This window comes from Ictidomys tridecemlineatus, chromosome X (genome assembly GCF_052094955.1).
Source record: "Ictidomys tridecemlineatus isolate mIctTri1 chromosome X, mIctTri1.hap1, whole genome shotgun sequence".
In the NCBI taxonomy this organism is placed as follows: Eukaryota; Metazoa; Chordata; class Mammalia; order Rodentia; family Sciuridae; genus Ictidomys; species Ictidomys tridecemlineatus.
This window is the reverse complement of record NC_135493.1, coordinates 1562399-1590390: the sequence shown is the minus strand read 5'-3', so window position 1 is coordinate 1590390 and position 27992 is coordinate 1562399. Positions and strand designations below refer to the sequence as shown.

Sequence of the window (27992 nt, the reverse complement as noted above, 5' to 3'; positions counted from 1 at the left end):
AATTTGGTAAGTGAAAAAAAGACACCCTTTTGTTTTCAGTTGATTGAGGCAGAACTCTTTTCCTATCTCTGTGGGCCACCTGTTTTTCTTCTTTTATGAATATCCTATTCATATCATTTGTTTCAGTTTTCAGTAGTTACTATTGGTAAGTTGGTAGTGAGAATGGTTGCACTCAACTCTAGATTGAAGAGGAAATTTAAAATTTGCCTACATGTACTAGCAATAAATGACTGCTGAATACCCAATATAATCATGCCCGCTGCCCAGAGAAATTAAACCCAGGATGATTCACAGGATGGCAACCTGCAACCAAACTTTTGTTTCCAATCCAAATATTTCAGACTTACCCCTGCTCTTCCTCATTCCCTTTCCAGAAGGGCTCCTTGACATGCCTATCAGTACTCCTAAATCACTACCCCATTATCTAAATGACAGTCAATCAAAAAAAAATTTCCCAAGCTATTTCCTAATACTTCGACAACCATCACTTCACATACAATCTCACTGAAGGCTCAGCAACATGGAAAAGCAGCATTTAATTGAGAGTAACCCTGAGGCTCAAGGAGGGAATATGACTTGACTGTTTAAGTCACCAGTCAGGTGACAGACATGGGATTTAATTCCAAGGCTACAAGAACTAAAAAGCTTTAGGTCATTTACTACACTAGAAGTAAAATCATCAAGGTATGTTTGTACCCTGCATACTGGGTTGCAAGCAACAGAATGAACTCTGGCTAACTTAATTACAAAGGAGATCTTGGGTAGCAGATCTGGTAATGGAGAGAAGATTAAGGAAGAAGGCTCAGAAAAGTGGGAGGAACAGAGAGACTGCACAACTGAAAACACCACCAAGATTATTTTAAAAGGACCATCTGGTTGGGACACCTATCTTGGACACCACTGCCACATCACCACTAGACATTAGCCACTACTGCTGGCTTCCTGATTCAGGGGCCACTACCACAATTAACTGCTTACTGCTCCTTAAGAGTCAAATTCCCCAAAGGCAGATTGGGCTAAGCCAAGCCTCCATGGTACTGCCACTTCCCAGGTTTCAGGGTGTAAGAGAGGGAAATACCCACCAACAATGGCAGGTAATGCCAGCACCCATACCCCTACATACATCTATTTTCTCCGTCTTTCTTATTAACAGGACCCTGTACTCAACTAAGGCAAGATATGTACCAGCTTCCCAGCAGACCATGGAACTACAGTCTGGCCAATGACATGGCAACAGACTACAATGCCTGCTCATCATTTTTTTTCATGCCTGCTGACTGTGGGCAGACCACACCTCCCACCCACTGGCTCTGGGCTTGCTCACGTGTCTGCCTTTCATTGACAGGAAAGAAAAGGTTCTGTGTATCTGTTCACTTCTCTTGGACACCTGACCTCTGCCTATGAAGAGACTGTCCCTAGCAGCTGCTTTTCTCTCCTAGATCCTAGAATGATAGGCTGGGAGGACAGATTTGTGTCCTATCATGCAGCTGACCAATGTCCATAAATGAGAAAAATATTGCTGTTGTAGTCACTGAGCGGCTGGGGCTGTTTGTTCCTTAGCCAAGATGACGGATGTAAAATGGTAATGTAATTTACTAAGTGGATATCCAGGTTGAGCCATCATGTGCATTTTTGCACCTCCCGTTTTCCTTCTTCCTACCCAGGAAGGTGGATAAGATTACTACAGCTGCAATTGCATCTTTGCAACCATGAGGTTGGAACCTTGAGGACAGAAGTCATACACTGAGGGACCATCAACAGCCTACCTCCAGATCTCAAGGCACATGAGAGAAAAGAAAAAACACCAAGCTCCTGACCTTGATGTTAGGCTAAGCAGAAGCTAGGGTCCACCTGTCTTTTACTCAGGATAAGCAAAGTGTGGGATTCTTTGAACACATAACAGTTAAAATGGTCAGAAGCCAACAACAACTAAATGTACCTGATATACATACTACATGTGAAGTTTATTCACTACACAAATCATTATAAATCAAGCCATTATAAATGTTATCACAAATCATTATAAATCAAGCCATTGAATGAGACAAAATAAGTTGAGGCTCACTCTCTTTGTTAGCAAAAAAAAAAAAAAAGCCTTTGAATTATTTGTAAGTGAATTCCAGAGACATAAATAAACCCAGATAATTCAGAATGTACTTAGTATAACACATACTCCTCCTATGTGATAAACTCCCACTATTTATTCAAAGAAAACTTGCTTCATTGCAAAATATAAAAAAACTTTAAAAAGTAATCTCACAACATACCACCTACTACAACACTAGACTCCTGTCCTTCCCAACCTGACCAGAACAAAAACAAAACATTGTTGGAATTGTTGAGGCCAAGAAAATTCAATTATCCAGAGCACAGAAAATGTTCTATCAAATAACAGCAACACTGCGTACAGTGGTACACACCTGTAATCCCAGTGGCTTGGGAGGCTGAGGTAGGAGGATCTTGAGTTTAAAGCCAGCCTCAGCAAAATCGAGGTGCTAAGCAACCCTGTCTCTAAATAAAATACAAAATAGGGCTGAGGATGTGGCTCAGGGGTCGAGTGCCCCTGAGTTCAATCCCCAGTACCAAACAAAGCAAAGCAAAGCAAAACAAACAAACAAAAAAACACAGCTACCCAGCAGTGAAAGGAGCAGAAGAAGCCTCCTGAATGAACTTGGATACCAGGCACAGGTGACAGGCATACTTAGATACAAAAGCCAGGTTCCATAAGAATGAGCCAAAAACCCTGCTCCTTCCTATTCTCTTGGAGATTCAGGAGGGACTCAATTATCAGCTACTGGGTACCTTGATGAACCAGGTGCCATCCTACACAGGGAAGGTCCAGGGGAGTCACCTATGTTTCTGTCCTCAAGAAGTTCATAACCCACTAGGGAAGAGCTATGTGCCAGAAGGGGCTGCAACAGATGCTAGCAGGGGTGGGACAGGGCCCAGAGTAGGAGTGGCTAACTCTCTAGGGCTGGAGAGCTGGGGGTAGTGTCAGCCTCTGCTCAATAATCCGTTCCTAAGGTTCCATCCAGTGAAAGGGAAAACCACAGAAGCCATTCTCATGGGTACTTTAAGTAGTACATCTGTTGGCAAAACACAAATGTTGTTACATAAATATGAAGCCACAGACTGCAAAGGCATCTGACAGCCTTTAACACAAAACAATATTATTTAATTTACAGAGGGTGTATCCAGGGATGGCCACACTGGGAACATGACACTTGAGTAGGCATGAAGGAGATCACAAAGGGAGCTGAGCAACACCTAAGACAGAATGCAGAGAAGTTAACACCTGGGGTAGGGGTGTGCCAAAAAGGAGCAAGGACATCAGTGTGGCCTAGGAGCTGGATGAGTGACAGGGGAGTGGCAATCACATTGGGTCTTAGAGATCACTGCAAAGACTTGGGCTGGGACTGTGAATGAGAGGGAACCCATTGGAGGGTTCTAAAGAGAAGAGCACCCCCCCAGTCTGACCCACATATTGCAGGACTAAACAAAGACTCAGGGAGCAAGTACAGAATGAGGGAGGCAGGATGCTTGGACCAGGACGGAGCAGTGGAAGTAGGGAGAACTCATCAGATTCTGTATCTATCTTGTAGGTAGGATGAAGAGGATTTGTGGATAAATTGGATGGATAACTAGCACAAGGTTTCTAGCCTGAGGATCAAGAGAATGGAGTTGCCTTTACTGGCAGGGGGTGGGGGTGAGTTGGAGTTCAGGTGATCTGGTCAGCCAGTGGTTTACAAATGGGAGGGGAACCAAGTCTGGACAACATCACTTTGGAGAGTGAGAATGAAGAGAGGTGTGACCACAAGGTCCTCCAACATCATGTGTGAAGATAAGACTGAGGAGGGCACCAGGCTCTGTTCTAGGTGTTGTGCTATGTAGTGAATCAAGAGGACAATCCTGCCCTATAGAGCTTCTGTCCAGTGAGGGTGAGTGTTTACCTAAGCACACTCAGTCACATATTGTTAAAAAATACAAACTATGGTTTGAAAGAACAGGTTTATCAGGGTAGGCCCCACAACTTGACTGGTTTTTAACAACACAAAGGTCATCACTGGAGACATCACAGAGCAGCCTGGATGAGCCATGGTAGCAAAGGGTTCAGGACAGGTGTATGGAGAAGTCTTGCTGGTAAAGGAAAACAGTGAAGTTAGAAGGATGGCGGGGTCAAGAACAGCTTTTGTCAAGGTTGGAGAAGTAGGAGAAGGCTTCTAGGGAATTGGGAGGAGAACCTCTGATTCAGAGGAACATAGGAGAAGCCTGGAGACAAGCCTCCGAAGGGAGGTGAAGGGAATCCCTGAGGGCAGAAGGGAGGCAGAGTGAGGGGGCCTGATGCTGGTCTGTTGACATTCTATTCCAATTGCTTCCCTGCTCTCTGGGAACTAAGAACCTGGCTATCAGCTGCAAGGAGGTGTTACAGCTGAATGGGGGTAGGCAAAGACCATGCAGCATGAGGTTCATCTATACTATATTAAAATGGAGGGGGGTGCATATTCAGTTTTGTGTGGAGTAAACCTGGGCTGTTAGATGACTAAATTTTACCAGGGTTGGGGCTGGGAAGGAGATGGGTAAGGATATATGGAAGGAAAGGCCAGAGGAAAAAATGGAATAAAAAATGAATTCTAAGTGCATTTGAGAGAAGGAATATTGAGCTGAGTACTAGAGGTAGTGAGCTAGAAATATAGGAGGATCTCGGCTTTTGCAGATGACAAAATAGGTGAAATTATTAAGGCTAAATTTTTGGCACCAGCACTAGACACTGGGAATGTTTTCTGACTTTGAGAAAGTAAAAAGAAGTGGCTAGGGGTTGGGGTTGTGGCTCAGTGGTAGAGCGCTTGCCAAGTATGTATGAGGCAGTGGGTTCAATCCTGGCCACACATAAAAAAATAAATAAACAAAATAAAGGTATTGTGTCCATCTACAACTAAAAAAAATATTTAAAAAAGAGAGAAGTGGCTAGTCTTCAGAACATAAACATCTTTAAAAGTTGACTTTAAGAGTGTAATTGTTGGCCAGGCATGGTGGCACACGCCTGTAATCCCAGTGGCTCAGGAGGCTGAGGCCCATTAGCAAGATCTTATCTCAAAATAAAAAATAAAGGGTTGGGGTTGTGGCTCAGTGGTAGACACTTGCTTCATAAGTGTGAGGCACTGGGTTTGATCCTCAGCACCACATAAAAATAAATAAAATAAAGGTCTAAAAAAGTATAATTATAAGCACTTTCACTTTTTAAAGTTTTGTTTCCATGTCTAGCCATAGAACAAGGAACAGAGAAGTATGAGTGGACTGAAGTGAATACTTGATTTTTTAATTATTCTAATTAGTTATACATGATAGTAGAATGTATTTTAACATACTATACTTACATAGAATATAATTTCTCATTCTTCTGGTTGTACACAATGTAGAATTACATTGGTCATGTAATCATGTATGTACATATGATAGTAATATCTGATTTTTAACTACACAAACTTTCCAGTGAATAGCAAGAGTTATCCTCTTTACAGCTGTTGAAATATGGCAACCAGAAAAGAGCCCAATATCACCACTGAAAACCAGAAGTTAACCATTTGGGTGTTACAGTGAAGACTATTTATGACAAGTATTTCATTAAGTCTACCATGCTATATGGAGTCAGACTGACTGCCACTGTCTCATGTGCTTACAACCTGGGGTACAGTGAAACAATGGTCCTATGGAGCCTCTGGTCCTTGGGCCCTTCTGTTGTAGAGTCAGATAGCCTTTGAAGTGGCTTCAACGGTGGCCCCCAAAAGGTATGCTCACATATTAAGCCCCAGATGGTGAACAGGACCTTACTTGGAAGAAAGGTCTTTGCTGATCTAATTAACTGAAGTATGCTGAGATGACATCATTTTGGATTTAGGGTGGGTCCTAATGCAGTGACAGGTGTCCAGAGAAGTTGACAAAGACAGCAGGAGAAGGCAACGTGATAAAGCAGACTTGGTGATGTGGCCATAAGCCAACAAAAATCTAGGACTGTCAGGCAACCACCAGAAGCTGAAAGAGGCAAGAAAGGATACCCTGCTAGCACCTTAAGAGGGAGTGGGCCCTGCAGCATCTTGATTTCAGACTGCTGGCCCCCACTACTATGGGAGAATACACTGCTATTGGAGATAAGCCACTCAGTATGGGATTCTTTGTTCTGGATGCCCCTCAATCTCACCAACTTCTACTCAAGCTCTAATTCTCAGTAGACTCCTGAGACCTGTCTTTAACAAAAAGAAGTGTCTACCCCAAGAGCAGCCTCCTCTAAGGCCACTCTGGATGCCACCTCCCCTCTCCATGCCAGGCCTCTGCTTCTCTGCTTCCCCATTTCTTCCTCCTTGTGCTGCATTCTCTGGGGGTCCTTTCCCAAAGGGATGCAAACATGCTTTTACAGCCACTTGAAAAAATACCCTTTGCAATCCCATCTCTCTCTCCACCCCACCCTTATTTCTCTGGTCCTCATCACAACAAAATTTTTATTTAAAAATATTACATGTCTTCTCCAGTACATACTGCCTTAGCTTGTGTTTTACCTAAGTTTCTAAGGTTAGTCTTTGCTAAGGTTTTCTAAAGGAAAGATAAGAGAAAAGGGGGAAAAAACCCTGATCATTAAAATTAAGACCCACAGTAGCAGTTTTCCAGTTCTCTGATTTAGAATTTTAGCACTAGCACTCATGCATTGGTTTATGTTTTATTAAAATAGTAAAACAAAAAACTTTTGTATGCCTCACTGTACACAGGTATCATCCATCTTATCATTACCAATTTTTTAAGTCATTTGCAAAAGTTTTTTTTTTTCCCAGAGTTTTTTGTTTGGTACTGGGGATTGAACTCAGGGGTGCTTTACCACTGAGCTACATGCCCAGCCCTTTTTGTTTTGAGACAGGGTCTCACTAAGTTGCTGAGGCTGGCTTTGAACTTGTGATCCTCCTGCCTCAGCCTCTTGAGCCACTGAGATTACAGGCATGTACCACCAAGCCTCACTTCCAATTAGTTTTTGTATACTAACTTATACCCTGAAACCTGGCTGAATTCATTTTTTTTTTAGTTCTAATAGGTTCTTTCTTTTTTAATAGCCCTTAATAGAGTCACTTACATTCTCTATATTGCCTGCAAATAGAAAGCTTTATTTATTTTCTTTTTAAAATCTCCTTTCAATACTAATGCCTTGTACACCTTCTTCTTGCCTTATGATATTGGTTAGAAACTCCATTACAATGTTGAATAGAAGGGTAAAGTGGACATCTTTGCCTTTTTCCTCATTTTAGGGGTAATAGCCTCAGTATTTCACTATTAACTATGATCTATCTTTATCTTTCATACATGCATTTTACAAGATGAAGAAATTCACGTTTATTCCTGAGAGGTTTTTTTTTTTGATGTTGTTGTTGATTTCTGTGCTTTGTTTTTGAGACAGGATATCACTATACTGTCCTGGCTGGTCTTGAATGTGTGAGCTCAAGAAATCTTCCCATCTTAAACAAGCTGTATATTATTAGCAACCCTTTTTTTTTTTACCCTACTACTGAGCTACAACCTCAGCCCGTCACCCTCTATTTTCTAAAAGTTTATGTTATGTGAGAGTGATGTTAATTTACCAGTGAAATAATCTGGGCCTCTTTTGAGTTTTCTTTGTGGGAAGATTATATACTAAATCTCTACTAGGTAAAATGCTAATATTTTTATTTTTCAGGTTAAGTTTGAGCAAGTCTTAGTAAGACCTATTTTTCAAGGAATTTGTTCATTTCATACAAGTTGTCAACTTCAGTTGTTTATAATATTCCCTTATGATTGTTTTAAAACAGCTTAAGGTCTTTAGTAATATCCTCTTTTATGCTTAAAATTGGTAACTTATGTGCTTCTCTTTCTACCTTAATTAGTAAGCTAGAAAATTGTGGAGACAGTCAAACAATCAATTTTTGCCTTTTTAAAATTTTCTAACTCACTGATTTCTGCTCTTACCTTTATCACTTCCTTCCTTTCCTCTACCTGCTTTGGGTTTCCTTTATTCTTCTTTTCCTAGCTTGTTAAGGCAGAACCTTAAGATCATTTTATAATTCTTTTCTAACAAATGCACCTAAAGCTACAGATTTCCCTCCAAGCAATACTTCAGATGTACAAATCTTATAGTTTTCATTATAATTAATAATCCTTTTAAATCATCTATTTTTTCTTATAATTTCTTCTTTGACTCCTAGGTTATTTAGAAATGTGTTAATTTAAAAATTTACATTTATTTATTTGTTTGTTTGTTTCACCAAGTCACTGTTTTTTGTGGTGCTCAGGATGGAACCCAGGGCCTTGTGCTTGCTAGGCAAGCACTCTATCACCTAGCTACATCCCCAGCCCTAATTTTTAAATATTTGGGGCTTTTTCTACACCATATTGTTATGATTTCTTTTTTTAGTACTGGAGATTGAACTCAGGGGTGCTTAACCATTGAGCCACACCCAAGCCCTTTTTATTTTTTATTTAGAGACAGGGTCTCACTGAGTTGCTTAGGGTCTTGCTAAATTGCTGAGGCTGGCTTTGGACCCAATCCTCCTGCCTTAGCCTCCCGAGCCACTGGGATTACAGGCGTGGACGACCATGCTCGTCCATATTGTTCTGATTTCTAATTCTATTTCATTTTTACCAGAGAACATAATCTGTAGAATTTCAAACTTCTGAAATTTACCAAGACTTTTTTTATGGTCTAGCAAATGATATATTGTTGAACAATACCACTTACCCTTGGAAAGGATGTGTATTCTGTAGATACTGAGTATATTATTCTACATATGCATACTATGTCAAAGGTGTCTGGTAATGTTCTGATCTTTTATGTCCTTATTGATTTATTGGTCCAGTTCTATCAATTACTGAGAAGGGTGTTACAATTGCTAAGTAATATGATTATGGATTTATTTCCCTCTTCAATTTTGCCCATTTTTTCTTCATGTATTTCCAGATTTATAATTAGGCACATATACATTTCTGACTATTAAATCTTCCTAAAGAACTTACCATTTCATTGTTACAAAATGTGTTCATCTCTGGCAAAATCCTTTGTCATGAAGTCTGCATTTTTCCCATATTAGTATTGCCTCTCTAGCTTTTCCATGCTAGCTATTTACATGGTGTATCTTTTCTCATCCTATTATTTTTCTACACAGTAATGCAGTTAATATTACAACACTTATCTTATAGACAACACATAGCTCAGTTTTGCTTTCTAGTCTACAATCTATGCCTCTTAACTGAAATGTTTATTCTGTTTATGCTTTATGTAATTACTGATGTGAACAGATTTAGGACTGATGATTTCTTCTTTCATTAAAAGCACATTTTCTTTTACTTCCTACTAACAGCTACTTTAAAATCCTTCTCTGTGGAGTAAAACATCCAGGTCACCTTGGGTAGGTCTCCCATTAATTATCTCTTCTTTTGAACAGAGGTGGTCAAAGTATGGCCTACAGGGCAAATCTGCATGTTTTGTTAATAAAGTTTAATTTTGAATACAGCTATAATTTCCCTTACATATTGTCTATGGTGGCTTTTGCACTACAACAGCAGAGTTTTGTAGTTGCAACGGAGACCATTATGGCCCACAAAACCTAAAATAGTTACTGGTTATGAAACAAAAATTGCTAACCCCTGCTCTGGTCACATTTTCCTATTTCTTTGAATGGCTAGATATTGTGAGTACTACAATGTCAGACTTTGGATTCAATGAAGTTTTATTAATTTTTATCTTTCTTTGGGGGGGGTAGAGGGATTGAACTCAGGGGCACTTGACCAGTGAGCCTCAACCCCAGCCCTATTTTGTATTTTATTCAGAGAGAGGGTCTCACTGAGTGGCTTAGTGCCTCACTTATGCTGAGGTTGGCTTTGAATTCATGATCCTCCTGTCTCAGCCTTCCAAGTGGCAGGGATTACAGGTGTATGCTACTGTGCCTGTCCTGATTTTTTATCTTACCAGTTAATTTGGGTGAACTCAAACTCCAAACTGTCTTCCCTATGGTAGGCAGCAGTTGAAATCTCTATTCAATTCTTTTGCCTTAGCTGGAATTCAACAGAGTCTATATGAAGAACTTGGGCCCTTTGCCAGTGTTAGATAATGCTTTCCAGGATTCTACCGCACCTCAATTTCTAGCTTGCTGTAGTTGTTCCGAAATCTACTCTATGATTTCTCAACCCTAAAACTGAAGATTTCTAAGTCTTATCCTCCTTGCAGCACTGACTGGACATGTGTCTGGTAAAAAATCACTATAAGGAAATTTGCCCAATGCAGTTCCCTTCTTCCAACTATAAACTTTATCCTACTTTTTGTGTGCCTTTAATCACTTTCTAGTGCCTTTAAGTTGCTGGTTTTTAAAAATTTTTATCCAGAGTTTTAAACTTCCTGACAGAGGGATAATCCAAAATGAGTTACCTCATCACTACCAAAAAAGCAAATCCTCCAGTGACTTTTGGACCTAGTACTCTTGATTTTACATCCTTAATAAGCTATTCCCTAGTGACAGCAATCTTAAACTTCAACATTTTTACTCTCAATATTGTTATAATTTTGGTTTATTTTATAATCATTACAAAATAAAGCAAATAAGTAACCATGTTAATAGTATTAGGAATCAACATTTTTAGTGTTAAAAAAAAAAGATATGTTTTTTTTTTTAAATATATGTTTTGGGCACAGTGGTGCACCCCTGTAATCCCAGTGGCTTTGGGAGTCTGAGGCATGAGGATCGCAAATTCAAAGCCAGCCTCAGCAACTGCAAGGCACTAAGCTATTCAGTGAGACCCTGTCTCTAAATAAAATACAAAATAGGGCTGGGGATGGGGCTCAGTGGTCGAGTGCCCCCGAGTTCAATCCCTAGTACCCCTCCAATCAAGAATGTAAAGATAAAAGTTAAAGAACCCAGTAATGTTAAATTGTCTTTGAAATTATCGCCATGTATTTGTGACTCTTAAAAAGTTTAAAATATTTTCTAGCTCTGTCCACTAAAAGGTCCTAGAAGTGATGCCACCCCATAAGAATCCACATCTTGGGTTATAAATACTATTTCCCACTAAAGGGAATCAGAGTTCTTTGGAATCAATTCTGGCAAAGGAAGCACACACATTGGGATAGAATATTTTGTGCCAAGAAGGCTCAATGAGAATATGCTAAGAAAACACCAGTAGCATCATGAAGGGACTCTTACTGACCAAGTTTGAAATAACTTGATCACAAAAGAATGAATGTATCTGAATTCTAAAATATTTCATAACCAAAACTCCGTAAGTCAACACTAACTTGAGAGAAAAAGCATAAGAACAATATTCTGTTACCATTTGAGGTGATTTTTACACTTAATGCATTCTAAAATTTAGTAATTAACTTAGAAATTAAAGGCAAAGATTAAACATCTATACTCTTTGTAGGGAAAAAATACAGTTCTTCCTTACTTGATAATAAAATTTTTAATTTTTATCTTTTTGTATTATTGGAGGTTGAACCGAGTAGTTGCACATGCTAGGCAAGTAATCTACCACTGAGCTACATCCTCAGCTCTTTTTCAATTTTTCATTTTGATGCAGGGTGTTGCTAAATTGCACAGGCTGGCCTTGAACTTGCCATCCTGCCTTAGTCTCTCAAGTAGCTGGGAATATAGGCATGTGCCATTAGGCCCAACTGCGGAAAGTCTTTACATAGGAATGCCAATAGAGAAATGACAGAACTAGAAAAAGCTACATACCTATAATCCCAGTGACTCAGGAGGCTGGGATAGGGTGATCGAAAATTTGAAGACAGTTTTGGCAATTTAAACAACTTAGTGACACCCTGTCTCAAAATTAAAAAAAATAAAAAGGGATAGGGATGGAGCTCAGTGGTAAAGCATTCCAAGGTTCAATCCCCAGTTACTAAATAAATAAAACACTTCCCTTTATTAAATTTTTTTAAAGAGAGAGAGGGGGAGAGAGAGAGAGAGAGAATTTTTAATATTTATTTTTTAGTTTTCTGCAGGCATAACATCTTTGTTGGTATGTGGTGCTGAGGATTGAACCCGGGCCACACGCATGCCAGGCGAGCGCGCTACCACTTGAGGCACATCCCCAGCCCTCCCTTTATTAAAAAAGAGAAAAGAAAACCTCTAATGAAATAATGGATTCAGGCAGGGATTATTAATGAATGCTAAAATCATTAAGTGAAATAGTTGTTGGGCAATAGCATATTTGTAGACAGCCAAACTATCACATCACAGATTTACTAATTACAACAGGAAAAATCAACACTTAGAATAGAAAGATTTGGCAGTCACCTTCTTTTTAACCAACTGGTAAAACACAGCATCATGAACCACAGGATAACCAGCCATCAGGTCCCTCCTGATCTGATGCAGGATGAAGTACAACAGTGCTGCCTGTGCAATATTCTGGGTCTGGGCCAAAATGTTTAACCTAAACAAGTCTGTGGGTCTGACTTCTCATTCACAATTAACATAAGGAATAAATGATTTAAATTACATCATGAGAGACATCTAACCCCATTTATAATATGGGCCTTCTAAAGGACAACTGGGCCAACTGTTTCAAAAAAGTCAATTCCAAACTACAGAACACTAATGAATTCGAAGAAGATCTTAGAAGATGGAAAGATCTACCTTGCTCTTGAATAGGCAGAATTAATAGTCAAAATGGCCAAAAGCACTATACAGATTTAATGCAATTCCAATCAAAATCCCATTGACATTCCTCATAGAAATAGAAAAAGCAATCATGAAATTCATCTGGAAAAATAAAAGACCCAGAATAGCTCAAGCAATCCTTAGCAGGAAGAGTGAAGCAGGTGGCATCACTATACCAGACCTTAAATTATACTACAGAGCAATAGTAACAAATATGGCACCAAAACAGAAATGAAGACCAATAGAATAGAAGACATAGAGACAAACCTACATAAATACAGTTATCTCACACTAGACAAAGGCACCGTAAATATACATTGGAGAAAAGATAGCCTCTTCAACAAATGGTGGTAGAAAACTAAAAATCCATATGTAGAAAAATGAAATTAGACCCCTTTCTCTCACCCTGTGCAAAACTCAACTCAAAGTGGATCAAGGACCTAGGCATTAGACCAGAGAGACCTTGTACTTATTAGAACAAAATGTAGGCCAAACACTCCATCATGTAGGCTTAGGAACTGACTTCTTCAACAAGACTCCTGAAGTGCAAGAAATAAAATCAAGAATCAATAAATGGGATGGTGTTAAACTAAAAAGCTTCTTCAAAGCAAACAATCAAGAGCCTAAAGAGAGAGCCTACAGAATGGGAGAAAATCTTTGCTATCTGTATCTCTGATAGAGCATTAATCCCCAGGATATACAAAGAACTAAAAAAACTTAGCACCAGAAAAATAAATAACCCAATCAATAAATGGGCAAAGGAACTGAATAGGCTCTTTACAGAAGAACATCTCTAGAAATTAGAGAAATGCAAATTAAAATTACACTGAGATTCCATCACACTCTAGTCAGAATGGCAATTATAAAGAACACAAATAACAATAAATGTTGGTGAAGATGTGGGGAAAAGAGTTCATTCATACACTGCTGGTGGGATTTCAAATTGGTGCAACCACTCTGGAAAGCAGTATGGAGATTCCTCAGAAAACTTGGAATGAAACCACCATTTGACCCAGTTATCCCACTCCTTGGTGGGACTTAAAATCAGCATAATAAGGTGACACAGCCATATCAATGTTATAGTAGCTCAATTCACAACAGCAAAGATGTGAAACCAACCTGTGCCCTTCAACAGATAAATGGATAAATAAAATGTGGTGAATATACACAATGTAATATTACTCAGCCAGAAAGAAGAATGAAATTATAGCATTTGCCAGTAAATGGGTGGAATTTGAGATTATCATGCTAAGTGAAATAAACCAGTCCCAAACAACCAAAGGCTGAATGCTCTCTCTGATATGTGTATGCTAACACACAATAACGGGGAGTGAAGAATAAAAGTCTATTGGATTAGACAAAGAGGAATGAAGGGAAGGGAGGGAGAGTGGGAGTAGGAAAGACAGTAGAATGCATTGGACATAACTTCCCTATGTTCATATATGAATACACCACAGTGAAACTCCACATCATGTACAACCACAAGAATGGGATCCTAATTAGAATAAGTTATACTCCATGTATGCACGATATGTCAAAATACACTCTCTCTATATAAAAAGAACAAATTTTTAAAAAGTCAATTCCACAAGTGAGGTGGGAAGGTTGTTCTTGGTAAAAGACACAAAGGAGGCATACTCAAAGCAATACATAAACCACATTGCTTTGTAGTAGTATCTCCCAAAAAATGGCTAAGAGAGACATTTGGGGGGAATTTGAATTTGGAGTGGGCGTCTGATAAAAACATACCTATCTATACAGACAAGACAAATATGCGAATGTTAACTGTCAAATCTATATAGCAGGCATACAGACTTCAGAGTAAGTTAGAAAACTAGTTTGGCTGAAATAAAGAATTTTATAGAGGGACAGAAGATAAAGAGATCACCCAAAATTCTGAGCAAAGAAACAAAGGAAAATATGACATGATGATTGAGACAGAAGATAAATATATATGGTCCAAAATTTAAAATGAAAGAATAGAATTTAAAAAAAAAGCTGAAAATAGGGCTGGGGTTGTGGCTCAGTGGTAGAGCGCTCGCTGTGCACGTGTGAGGCCCTGGGTTCAATTCTCAGCACCACATATAAACAAATAAAATAAACGTACTGTGTCCACCTACAACTAAAAAATAAATATTAAAAAAAGCTGAAAATAGACAAAGTGTTCTCATTGAATGACCCCACAACAATGAATGAAAAAGACAATTCTAGATATACCCTCATGAAATTTCAGGGCACCAAAGAAAAAGAGAAGCAGGATATGATGGGTACTCCTGTAATCCCAGCAACCTGGGAGGTTCAGGCAGGAGGATTCCAAGTTCAATGCCAGCCTGGGCAATTTAGTGAGATCCTGCCTCAAAATAAAATATAACAAAAGGACTGGGGATGCAGTTCAGTGTTAGATCCCCCTGGGTTCAATCCCCAGTACTTCCAAAAAAAAAAAAAATTAGGGAAGTAAAGGGAAATGAAGGCCCATCTACAAAAGAACCATAATCAGAGTGGCATCAAGCATTTGTTTTATTCATATCTGTGTATGCTAGAAAGAAAAAAGGGAAAATGTTTCCAAAGATAGAAGGGGATGATTTTTGTCTTGGAATTCTATACTCAACCCATCAAGTGTAAGGGGTTCAATTCTCAGCACCACATATAAATAAATAAATAAAGTAAACGTATTGTATTTTAGATACGAAATGACTCAGAAGACCTATCTACTATGAGGTTTTTGGCTGCAAGTAACAGAAAAGCTGACTCAAACTGGCTTATACAATAAGAAATTTTACTCTCTCACAAAACTGCTAGTTTAGAGATAGGCCAGCCTCAGCACAATCAGTAGCTAAACAATGGGAGCAATACTCAGGTTCTTCCTGTTGACTTTCTGCTCCACCATCCTTAGCAAGTAAACATTTTCTTCAAAGTTGGTCCCTCAGTCTGAGGTTATAGAAGAACTACCAGCAGCATGTTATTTGCTCCAGTGAGAGAATGAGAAAGGTCCTCCCTAAATGTTCCATTAAAGCTCTTCCCTTTAGTCTGAATGGACCAATTTAGATTATATGTCCAGCCTTGATGAATAATTACTCTCAAGGGAATTCAATATAATGACTTAAGGAGTGCTTTATGAAGTTGGGAATAAGGCAAAGGTGAATAATATCAGGGATCCATTAGGAATGGGTAAATAGGGAATGGATATGGGATAAATTACAAAAGTGTCTACTACAGTTTACTCCTCAAGCATCCTATCTTAATAAGTTATTTAAGAATGTATGCCAGAAAACAAGGGAGTAAATCAAATAAAATGATATAGGTTCTGGGACACAGGGGCTACAACCTGAGAGCACAATGAAGGTAAGATACAGGAGGCAGGTGTGTGCAACCTTAAAGAGCAAATACTTCAGACTGTAGGAGGAGAACAGAGAATTCTGAGAGGAATGCCTTTGGTGGGGAGCAGAATCATAGGAAATAAACAGCATGACTAAGAGGATTTTACAACAAGATCAAAGAATATTAAAGAAAGAAGACAACAATCAGAAATGGTGGGAAGGGGCTGGGGATGTGGCTCAAGCGGTAGTGCGCTCGCCTGGCATGCGTGCGGCTCGGGTTCGATCCTCAGCACTACATACAAACAAAGATGTTGTGTCTGCCGAGAACTAAAAAAAAAAATAAATATTAAAAGATTCTCTCTCTCTCTCTCTTAAAAACAAAAAAAGAAAAAAGAAATGGTGGGAAAAAAAAAAGCTATGTAAGAAAGCCAAGGTTCGAATGTGAAGCAGATTAAATCCTGGCAAGGATGGGTCTAAGAAAAGAGAATCCATTTGACCTTGATTGGTCGTTCTCCTCTGAGTGGTCCAGACCTATAAAGAAGGAAAGGCAATCCTAGCATTCATTACTTGGCCTTGTCATGAACAATATTCACATACCTGTGATAATGTAAATGATGGTGACTTATTTTTAACTTCAGAATTAACTTTGGCTGTGGCTGCAGAGCAAAATACAAATGTTAAAAATTTTAAAATGGATATGGTGCAGTATAGCTTTTAAAAGGTAGAAGTTGGGGAAGGAAAGTCACAGGAAAAGTTGGGTCATTAACATCCTCACCTTACACTGAGAGGTATTGACCTATGAACTAAACCTGATAGAACAAGAAACACCACCCAAAGTTACAGAATAATGAGAATATGATGTCAATGTGGCAAGGTACTATAAATTAAACCATCCTATTTAACTTCAAGTAGTTAACATGTTCTTTTCCACATGAAAAGCCATCCTCCACTCTGCATCTTTCTCATTTCTGCTCAACCCTTGGTTCCCAGCTTTGGCATTGCCACTTTAGAGATTTCCTCAATCCTCCTAAGGATGAGCTGTTCCCCATTATACAGGATCACAGTGAGCTCTGGCCACAAACTTATCCTTCCAAGCACTGAAATACTGTGTGATTATATAAAGTTTTTCTCTGCTACCAAACTCAAGTTCCAGGAGGAAAGGTACCAAATCTGTCTAAATCACCCCATCCTTTGCCTAAGACAATGCCTGGGGTAACTATAGATACCTCAATCCCTTGTGAAATGAATGAATATATGATAGTTTCATGTACTGCATATCCTTCAAAATGGAGCTAGCATGGAACTCAGCAGCACCTAATTGAATTCTATTGGCTATATGAAAAAGATACTATATGTGTAACAAGTCCATCATTTAGAATTAGTATAACAAACAGATTTATGAAACATGTAATGCCTCATAAGGATGTCAGTGATGAAGCTGTTCAAAATCATCCAAAGTCCTGCTGTATCTGAGAGGTGACTTGTGGCTTGTGGCTTGGACTGAATGAAGTCCTGGTAATAGAAAAGGTGAGAAGAGGATGGTCTCACAGGACTTGTTACTGGATTAAAGGATGAGGAAGGAAAAGAGCAGAATTAAGTATGACTCTTAGAATTTTGGATCAAGTAACTGGGAGGATGTTGATGCTATTTACTAAAATGGAGAAGAGAGGAGGAATAAGTTTGAAGGGGGGAAAATCAAGAACTCTGTCTGGGACTTACTAAATTTAAGATGGCTGTGAGCAACTCCAGTGGATGCTGAAGGGGCCATCAAATGTGGAGCTCAAGAGAGAGGTCTGGGTGTAAACAGAATTGGAACCATAGGCTCACAGACATATATCATTCAGCAATGATTGCAGAAACAACGGAAATGCCCTTTAGGCACAATCATACAATGTGGTGATTAAAAATGATGGTGTAAAAACTTTATCCAGACATTATCTTTCTATAGATGGCAGATTTATTGACTTTTACTTTTCCTCTTTCTGTATTTCCTGGAAAACTTAACTACCAAATTCATGTTATGCATGCAATTAAGTTATCTTCAGTTTAGGGATAAAATTATTACAGAAATACATTTTTACTAGCATGCAGAAATATCTACAACATAATCTTGAGGAAAGAATTAAAGTTACAGAGAAAATATTATATGATCCCACTCACCTAAAACAGTAAGTGCATGTACACAGGTAGAGAAGGAAAACCAGAAGAATATTTAAAATACCAACACCAAGGATAAATTTGGGGCTATTAATCATCAAGCAATTTATGTGGTAGTAAGTAGTCTTTTATACAGTTTTAGTTGTTATACTTTGCAAAACACTATATGTGTTCATAAATGTTGGGTATAATTAAGATGAACTAAACTTTACATGCCACTTTGTCTCCTTTTATTGTAACTGTGCTTTCCCCTATGCAACTCACTAGTTGAGTGATGTTTCATAATTGCACAGTACAATGTACAGAACAAGTGTTCTTAAACTTTTTCTGTCATTAACTCTTTTGCCTTTTGGATCCTGCCTCAGAAAAAGTTTTAAAATGCATAAAATAAAATGATTAGAAACTGATTAATGATTAATTAAGAATGCTACAGCTGGGTGTGGTGGCGCATGCCTGTTAATCCAAGCTACTCAGAGGTTGAGGTAGGAGGATTGTACGTGAAGGCCAGTTTGGACAACTTAGCAACACCCCGTCTCAAATTTTAAAAAAAAAGAATTAATGGTAGAATATATGCTTCTTTAGTAAACTATTAAATAACCAGATGTAGGGTAGCTATTAGGGTTAAAGTTTGAAATAGTAATGACAACATATGCTATTTCAAAATATCTGTAACAACTATAATATAAAAGCACCTTTGATCTCTATTGGTGACAGTCACATGTCCTTTTTTTTTTTTTCTTTTTGATGCTGGGGATTAAATCCTGGGCCTTGTACATGCTAAGCATATGTTCTACCACTGAGCTACATCCCCAGCCCATAGGTAGTCCTAATGCTACCATGGTTTGTTGCCTATAACTGTCAGTGAAAATAAAAATGGAGTCTTTTTTCCAACAAAGGTCACAAACCCTGAATTTGAAACTCCCAGAATCAAAACCCTTGGTCTAGAAATAATTATTTTTGCATTGCTGGGAATCAATCAAACCCAGGACCTCCCACATACTAGGTGTGCCCTCTACCACTGTGTTACTTCCCCAGCCCTAAAAGATATAAACTTTAAAGAGTTTTCTTTGTAGGGCATAATCATCAATGATTATGATCTTTTTTTGTTTTTGTGCCTATATGCACTTCGTTTCCTACAATAATGTTTCACTTGTATAATAAAAATAAAGAGCTTGTGGGCACGGTGGTGCACACCTGTAATCCCAGTGACCCAGGAGGCAGAGGCAGGAGAATGACAAGTTTGAGGTCAGTCTCAGCAACTTAGCAAGACCCTCAGCAACTCAGTGAGACCCTGTCTCAAAAATAAAATAAAAAAGACTAGGACGTAACTCAGATGTAGAGCATCCCTGGGTTCACTCCTCAGTACATAAATAAATAAATATTGTTTCTGTTTATTTGTCTTAACCTGGTAGAATGACTAAGAAATTTTACACAGTTGCTTACAAGCTACATTAACATTTTTAAAAATAGTAATACCACCTTAAAAAATACTTTCAACTTTCCATAGTTATTTTAATCATTACCAAGATCTTCCAAACCTAGAAAAAAAATCACTGCAATTATTTATCCTGGAGTTAAACAGAACAAAAAGACAAACTGTCACAACTGCAGACATTTGTCTATTTTATTGCCAAGTCTAATTTCAAAAACAGCTGAAAATATTAGAGCAAATTAGTACTTAATATGGATTAATACTTTCTGCTGTTTACAAAAACACAAATACCAGAAACACGGAAATTTATTTTTTACAAATAAGTTACTAATTATGTAGAAAATTTTTAAATACACTTTATAAAAGTAATATCAAACTTACATACCTTAAGCAACATATTTTTCCCCTAGTAGTTTGGTATGTTAAATTTATTTATATATAAAAGACACCTACTTCGTTAGTACAAATTAATGAGAAGTTAGGATTATCAAGAATTGAACACAGCTGAGCAACCTCTGCTGACTAGGCAAATAAAGAACATTAGTATATTTGTATGTATTTCTTTTTAATAAATGAAATTTGATTTCAAGGAAAAAAGTTATGTACCAATAGAAGCCCCAGAGAAAACAAAATGTTTTAATGTTTTCCAAAAACAATTCACACGTAGAAAGTAAGCTCATGCTGGAAAGTGTTCATGTTTTAGCAGCAATGTAGAATGTCGCAAAGGAGATAAAGACAAGGGAAATGGACATATCTCAGATGCATGCTTTGCTTTTATTCAAAACTAAAAATAAAACCTTTGCTCTGCCCTATCAGTCTAGAAATAAACACCTTTGTGTGTGTGTGTGTGTGTGTGTGTGTGTGTGTGTGTAAATCTTTCACAAACATAGAGAAATAAAATATGTTCTTCTTGATTTACAGGGCCAAAGGATATAAACATAAACCAATGCCATTCCTTGTTTCTCTACAATTCCCTTCTCCCTTCTCCCTTGGGGCTCTGGATGGGGCTTCTGTTGTAAAAATGTTTCCATAGCACAAGGAGACATGTTAGATGAAGGAACAAATTCTGCTCAGGGCAACACAACTAGTCTCAAAAGCCAAATATCAGAAGAAAAGAGTTGCAGAATGTTTCATACAGAATATCATCCTGTAAATTTGAGAAATACTCTATAATAATAGTCTATATTGTCATGTACAACACAAACCTTGCATGGAGAGTATCCCGATCACCTTTAGGGGATGAGCTACTTAGGGAGGCAGGGCAGTGAGTGCAACCATGGGATGCAATTTAGCTGGAGTTGTCATTTTTGAATTCCATAAAAGAAAGCTGACATGAATATAGCAAACTGCTAACATTTCCTAAGTCTGGGTGGAAAGAAGATCAATAGCTACATGAGCAGAGCTTAGAGGCTGGGGAGGACCTTGGAATGATCTAGGGAGGGTGGAAGACCAGGCAGCACAGAGGAACAGGGAGAAGGCTCCAGAGGTGCTGTCCACAGTAGTTCATCAGGGTAGATCTGGTCCACGACAAGACAGGAGTAAGCTTGCTCACACACAGTTCCTTTACCATGAAAATCTTCTTAAAAACAATAAATAAAATTGACTCAGGGCATACCTCACAGTACAGTACTTGCCTAGAATATTCAAGGCCCTGGGTCCAATCCCCAGCACTACAGGGGGGAAAAAAGGCCAGTGTGGTGATGTATGCTTGTTAGCTGCCAGGAGGCTGAGGCAAGAGGATGACTGGTTTGAGGTCAGCCTAGGCAACTTGGTGAAACCCTGTCTCAAAATGGAAAATAAAAAGGGCCAGGGATGTGGCTCAAAGGTAGAGCCCCACTCTCACTGGGTTCAATCTCCAATATTACAAAAAAAAAAAAAAAATCAGGGAAACTAAGCAATGCATTTAGTACCACAGATGACTCCTGTTCTCCTCACAGCCTGACACTATCAAGCATTAGAGAACAAACTGTGTTGGAGAAGGGGAAGCCCCATCCTCATGGAGCAGAAGTGGAAGGATGGAAGGTTCTGTGAAGATACCTGGAGTGTCCAATGGATGAGGTGGGAAGGTGACAGAAGTTTGCTAAGGGCAGATGGCTTCTAGAAGAGTGCAGGATGGAAAGCGAACAGGATATTTGGGCAGAGTGTGTCACTGCCTTCTGGGGCAAAGGGAACGTCTCAGAGTGTGATCTAGTGTGGAAGGAAAGTGAAGCCTACTTGGCATACCTAGTATATTAGTGCCTGAACATTTGTGGACTACTCTCTAAAAACACAAATGCTCCTCTCTACATGGCCCAGCTTGCTGCTCCTACCTCACCTCCACATTCTGAACTACTTTAATCCAGCTCCACAGATACTCTCCTGTGTGAGCCTCTATATAAGTTGATCTTTCCACAAAACTTCTCTCCCCACTAATGCTTTCTCCTGGATCTAGCTGACAGTTTCTTATTGTTTGGTCTCAGGTCTCATTTTTTCAACGAAGTCTCTTCCCTGGCCCCATTCCCCAAGTCTAGGTGAGATCCCTTCTAATGTTAATGTGCTTTCTCAGTGGCACTGGCCTTCATCACAGAGGTTGGCCCACTGTACAGACCATTTGCTTGTCTGTACCTCCCTCCCATTAGGCCAGATTTCTGGGTTAGAGATAGTCCCCAGGAGCTAGCACAGTAGCTGACAACTAGTACAGGATTGCTAATATAAAGAGTACAACAGTTGCTGGGTGTGGTGGTGCTTGCCTATAATCCCAGTAGCTTGGGAGGCTGAGGCAGGAAGACTGCAAGTTCAAAGTCAGCATCAGCAACTTAGTGAGGCCTAAGCAACTTGGTGAGACCTTGTCTCTAAATATAAAGTATAAAAAAGGGGCTGGGGATGTGGCTCAGTGGTTATGCAACCCTGGGTTCAACCCCTGGCACCACAAAAAGAAAAAGACATCAGTTATAGAGAAATGAAACAACAGTGATCTGGCCCTGAATACTTTTAGGATACTCTTTATACAAACTGTGATAGGAAGGAGGAAGAAGCCCAGCAGCTGAAGGAATCTGGAGTCACACAGAGCTACAACTTAGAATGGCCCCAACATAAAAATAATCCATTTTCTTCAAGATTCACAAACATCTAGCTGAAATTTCTCGTCAAGTGGAAAAAAAAAAAAAAAAAAGTCTTGCCTCAAATCCCCTGCTCATACAAGGTCACATTTGATGAAAAAGAAACTTCCAAAGTTTGGTTTTCTAGTGCTAACTACTGAAAACCACTTCTTCCTAAGCCTAATTATCAGCTCTCTAATCTCTACAAATAATACTATAGTCATAAATTTGTATGTTTATCTTCTTATAAGCAGTTTTTTATTAAAAGTCTACAATTAAGGCCGGGGTTGTGGCTCAGCAGTAGAGCGCTCACCTAGCACATGTGAGGCCCTGGGCTTGATCCTCAGCACCACATAAAAATAAATAAGTAAAATAAAGGTATTGTGTCCAACTACAACTAAAAAATTAAGATTTTTTTTTTAAAAGTCTGCAATTAAAAGGCTACCCTTGGTTTAGCAGTATTTATTTATTTATTTATTTATTTAGAGAGAATTTTTTAATATTTATTTTCTAGTTTTCGGCAGACACAACATCTTTGTTTGTATGTGGTGCTGAGGATCGAACCTGGGCCACAAGCATGCCAGGCGAGCGCGCTACTGCTTGAGCCACATCCCTAGCCCTAGCAGTATTTATTAAAGTTTAAAATGCATATACCCTTTGACTCAGCAAGTTCCACTTTCCCTAACAGTTTTAGCAAGTTCTCTTATAGATACACTTGCCTGTGAGCAAAATGGTATATGTAAGATGGTTCACTACAGCATTAATGAAATTTTAAAATTTAGAAACACAAATACCCATCAATAGAAAACTGGTTAAATAAATTATAATACAAAGCATATAATAAACTATTCAAACCCTAAAGTTAAAAAGAATGACATGGCTCTATATGAATTGACTCCAAACAATCTCCAAGATACACTAGCAAAAAAGAGCAAAATTTGCAAATACATACAATATTTTATAGTTTGCATAAGAGTGCACTCCCACACATCCTTGTTTATGTGCATAAGCACATAATCAACAAACACATATGTAAAAACTTACAATAATGTAAGTTACCTAGAATCATTAAATTTATAGAGACACAAAAAAGAAGTTGCCAGAGGGTTGGGGGAAGAGAGGAGAAATTAAGAGTTAGTATGTAATGGGTATGGGATTTTAATTTTATAAGATAAGAAAAGTTCTGAGGATGATAGTGATGATGGTTGTACAACAATGTGAATGCACTTAATGCAGCTGAAATGAACACTTAAAATGATTACATGGAAATTATATACATATATATTGCCTCAATAAAAATTAAATACAGGGCTGGGGTTGTGGCTCAGCGGTAGAGCGCTTGTCTAGCATGTGTGAGGCCCTGGGTTTGATCCTCAGCATCATATAAAAATAAAATAAATAAAACAAAGGTATTGTGTCCACTACAATTAAAAAATAAATATTAAAAAATTAAATACAGCTGGGTGCAGTGGCACACACCTGTAATCTCAGTGGCTTGGGAGGCTGAGACAGAAGGATTGCAGGTTCAAAGCCAGCCTCAGCAATGGTGAGGCGCTAAGCAACTCAGTGAGACCCTATCTCTAAATAAAATACAAAATATGGCTGGGGATGTGGCTCAATGGTTGAGTGCCCCCGAGTTCAATCCCCAGTACCAAAACATTTAAATACATGTGTGCATACACACACACATATTTTTGGTGCTGGGGATTAAACAAAGGGCCTCACAAATGCTAAGCACATATTCTTCCACTGAGATATCCCCAGCCCACACACAATTTTTAAAGAAAATGGTAATGGTGGCTGCCTCCATGAAGAGAATGAATGTTTGGAAACAGGGTAGCAGGGAGATATTTTACCAATAGAAAAGTTACCATCATCATCATCATCATTCTAAGCAAAAAATCAGTCTGCAATTACACAAGTTGGAAAACAAACCACTTATGTCACAGCCTACCCTTATGCTCTAACTTGTCAGAATTTCACACACACACACACACACACACACCCCTACCTGTGGATTCTTCCCAGTGTATTGAAAACATACTTTTGTGAATATCTACTATTATGCTGAATCTTTTGGAACAAGCAGTATACACCTGCCCCTAGTCAAGAAGAAGGTGCCACATCCAAGGTTTAGTAATGCCCCTAGCTTGAAGCAGGTACCTCAAAAATTTGTGGGCGAATGACCCATTGTCTCCTGACAAGCCTGCCTTCAAGCCTCACAAAGAAAGGAATTCAAAAAGAAAAAAAGCATTTTTATAGAGAAAATAGAAAAAAGCTTAAGAGATACTTTGTTCACCTGAAGAAGCCAACATTTGAAAAAGCAAAGTCGGGTCCAGCAGCAAAGTGCTTGCCTTGCATTTGCAAAGTCCTGGATTTGCTATCTAATTCCAAAAAAGAAAAAAAAAAAGAACCCCACCAAAAAAAAATAAGATTAAAAAAAAGTGAAGAGTGAATGACTGTTACACCCAATGGTTAAGACAAAACTGGTTAAATAGGCTCTAGACAACATCTCATTCCAAAGTTAAATACAAAAATGTATTTTTTTAAAATGGGACAAACACAGCACAATTTACCTATATGATTCTTTTGTGTGTATTAAATATGTATGTGTGAATACAGTACTACTACACCATCATCATCATCGTCATCACCATTTTGGCACCAGGGATTGAATGTAGAGGGGCTTACCTACTGAGTCACATCCCCAGCCCTTTTATTTTGAGATAGAGTCTCACTAAATTGCTTAGGCCCTTGCTAAATTGTTGAGGCTGGCTTTGAACTTGCAACCCTCCTGCTTCAGCCTCCTGAGCCACTGGGATCATAGACAGAACTGCGCCCAGCACAACATTATTTCTTTCCTTTTCTTCTTCTTCTTCTTTTTTTTTTTAGGAAGAAAGAAAATACAAGTTAATATTGACCTGTTCTTAGGGTAGGAAAGGAACTTCTGAGCATAAGAGGAAAAAAAAATCAAACAGAAATTTTGTACATCAGAAAGAAAAGCAGAATCAAGACACATGATAAAGTAGGAAAAATATCTGCATGCTGACAGTTAACATCATTAATACCCTAAGAGTGACTATAAAAAAATCCTTACATATCAATTTAAAAAGAAATATCCTGATAGAATAATGAAAACAGAATATGAACAAGCAATTCACAAAGACCAGATACGAATGGCCAATGATTACTGAGGCTCAGCCTCAGTAATAATCCAAGGAGCACTAATTTAAAAGATAGATAGCCAATTCTTGGAGAATATTTTTTAAATAGCACTTTCTTAGACTGCCTTGGGAGCTGAGATAGCCAATTGGGAAGGTGATGTGGCAGTACCCACCAGCAACTCCAAGTCTTAGCAGTCATTATTCAAAATGAGTGACTTAAGAGGAAGTTCAATCTCACAGTATTTTTTAATAGCAAACTGCTAGGAAAACTAATAGAGGGACAATGAAATGGATGACTGTAAGGTGGCACCAGAATACACTGATATTTAAAAGAAATGAGGCAGAGATAAATATATAAGGTGAAGTATGTAATAATACCATCCCATTTGCTAAAAATACAAAAAATGCATACTTGTATAATCTTAGAAGATTAAGAAGGATCTACATTAAGCTATTAACAGTGGTTACTCTGGGAAGTACGAGCCGAGTAAGGGAGCACTTCTTTTTTTTTTTACTTGATAAACTTTTAGATGGTTTGCTTTTTGTATAAAAGCATATATTAGTTTATACTTTCTTTAAAAAGGAAAATAATAAGATATAAACTTTTTGTCTAACAAGGACAAGTTCTATCCTTTGAGTTCAAATGGCCGTGTCTTTCTCATTCATAATGAATCAGAGATATTTTTTTTAAAATCTCTTCCTTTCTACATTTCTTAGGAGAAACTTATATGTCACCACTGCCTTTTATAAATCCATTCTTAAACCAGAGAAAAAGACTGTTAAAAACAAACCACACCCCAGGCCTAACATCTACCAGAAGAAGCCCATTCACTGCCCATATTTACATTTAGTCCACACAATTTATTAGACAATGCACAAAGTACTAGCCATACAACTCCCACCAGCATAAATATGTGGATTACAAAGAAAGTCCTGTCAGCCAGGTCCAAAACACACCCTGCAGCAGTAAAGGGGAATGACAATTTGAATTACAGATCAGGAGTGGAACCAAATTTGGGACTTGCAGACAGAATGATGCTCTTTACTTCCTTCCAAACCCCTCGTATAATACCTAAATGGCTATTTGTAATGGATATCTACAACAGCTTTTATACCAACATGTCAGAAATCACTAGAGAAACACAACAAAGTGCTACTTGGGGTCTCAGCTGGAATCATAATGCAGCATATGTGAAAACTCATTTTTTGTAGGCAAAGAAATGGAAAAATTCAATTGAAACATTCTGTTTTACCACATAGAATTTTTGAAATCCAGGTGTCAAAATATCAAATGTGGAGTGACCACTGATCAAAAAAGAAAAAGCTTGAGATGTTGAGTCCGATAGTTGAGAAATTAAGGAACAACTCATTTCTACAAAACTACAATCCACACAATGGTACCAAAGTAGTCCAAAGTGCAGCTGATAAAACACGTGTCTTGGTCCCAGCCTTTCAAAAAGCACTCATCCTACTCTAGAGTCCCAAGAGCCAGATGTGTGTCTGGGTGTTCTCCTTAGTTTCCAAGGGAAAAGTGCAGGAAGCACATGCTACTAGCCATGGGCTCTGCTGTTCTGTGACAGCTTTTAGGAGGGCGTCCTTCTATGGAACCATACACCAGTTCCCATGTCTGAAAATGCATTACCACAGCTCACTAACATTGACCAGTAAGACATTTACCCAAAATCAAAGCAAACAGAGAAGCATGCTGAAGACCGCTAGGCAACAGCAGCAGCACAGGTGAAGAGCTCAGGACAAGTGCTCTCAGCTCAGATGACCTGCTTCAAGGTGAACTGAAGTTGCAGATCACCAGTTCCGGCTCTAATCTGACTCCCGCCCCCAGATCACGCTGTAGTTACCAAGTAACTCTACCCAAACTGACCTTTCAGGGCTCAGGGAAGTGACTTTTTTTTATTATATGGCACAGTTTGGCACAGTTATGTCTTTAATCTTTGGGGTACTTTTATACTATCCAAGAGTTGTATATCTTTTTTTCCTTTTTTTTTTTAAAAACAGATGGCCAAACCAGGACATATACTAAAAAAAAAAAAAGGAAGGTTACTTACCTGAGCCCTAACATCCCAGCTACCATGGAATCCTGTTGGAGCTGGTCTACAGAAGCAAGGTGTATTCTGGGGAGTCACATGTCACATCAAAGCAGGAACTGGTGAGTCTGTATT

At 38.6% G+C, this 27992-nt stretch overlaps 1 protein-coding gene and 1 long non-coding RNA gene across 2 annotated transcripts in view; both read right to left on the bottom strand.

Annotated features, from left to right (window-relative positions):
* Mecp2 (methyl-CpG binding protein 2) overlaps nucleotides 1-27992 on the bottom strand; it is a 68652-nt gene that overhangs the window by 35629 nt on the left and 5031 nt on the right. The gene's annotated exons all lie outside the window — the stretch shown is intronic.
* Nucleotides 28-27869, bottom strand: LOC144371659 (uncharacterized). The gene is made up of 2 exons (XR_013431626.1): nucleotides 17705-27869; nucleotides 28-16641 (listed from the first exon to the last, which is right to left on the bottom strand). It is a non-coding gene; the product is annotated as an uncharacterized LOC144371659 (long non-coding RNA).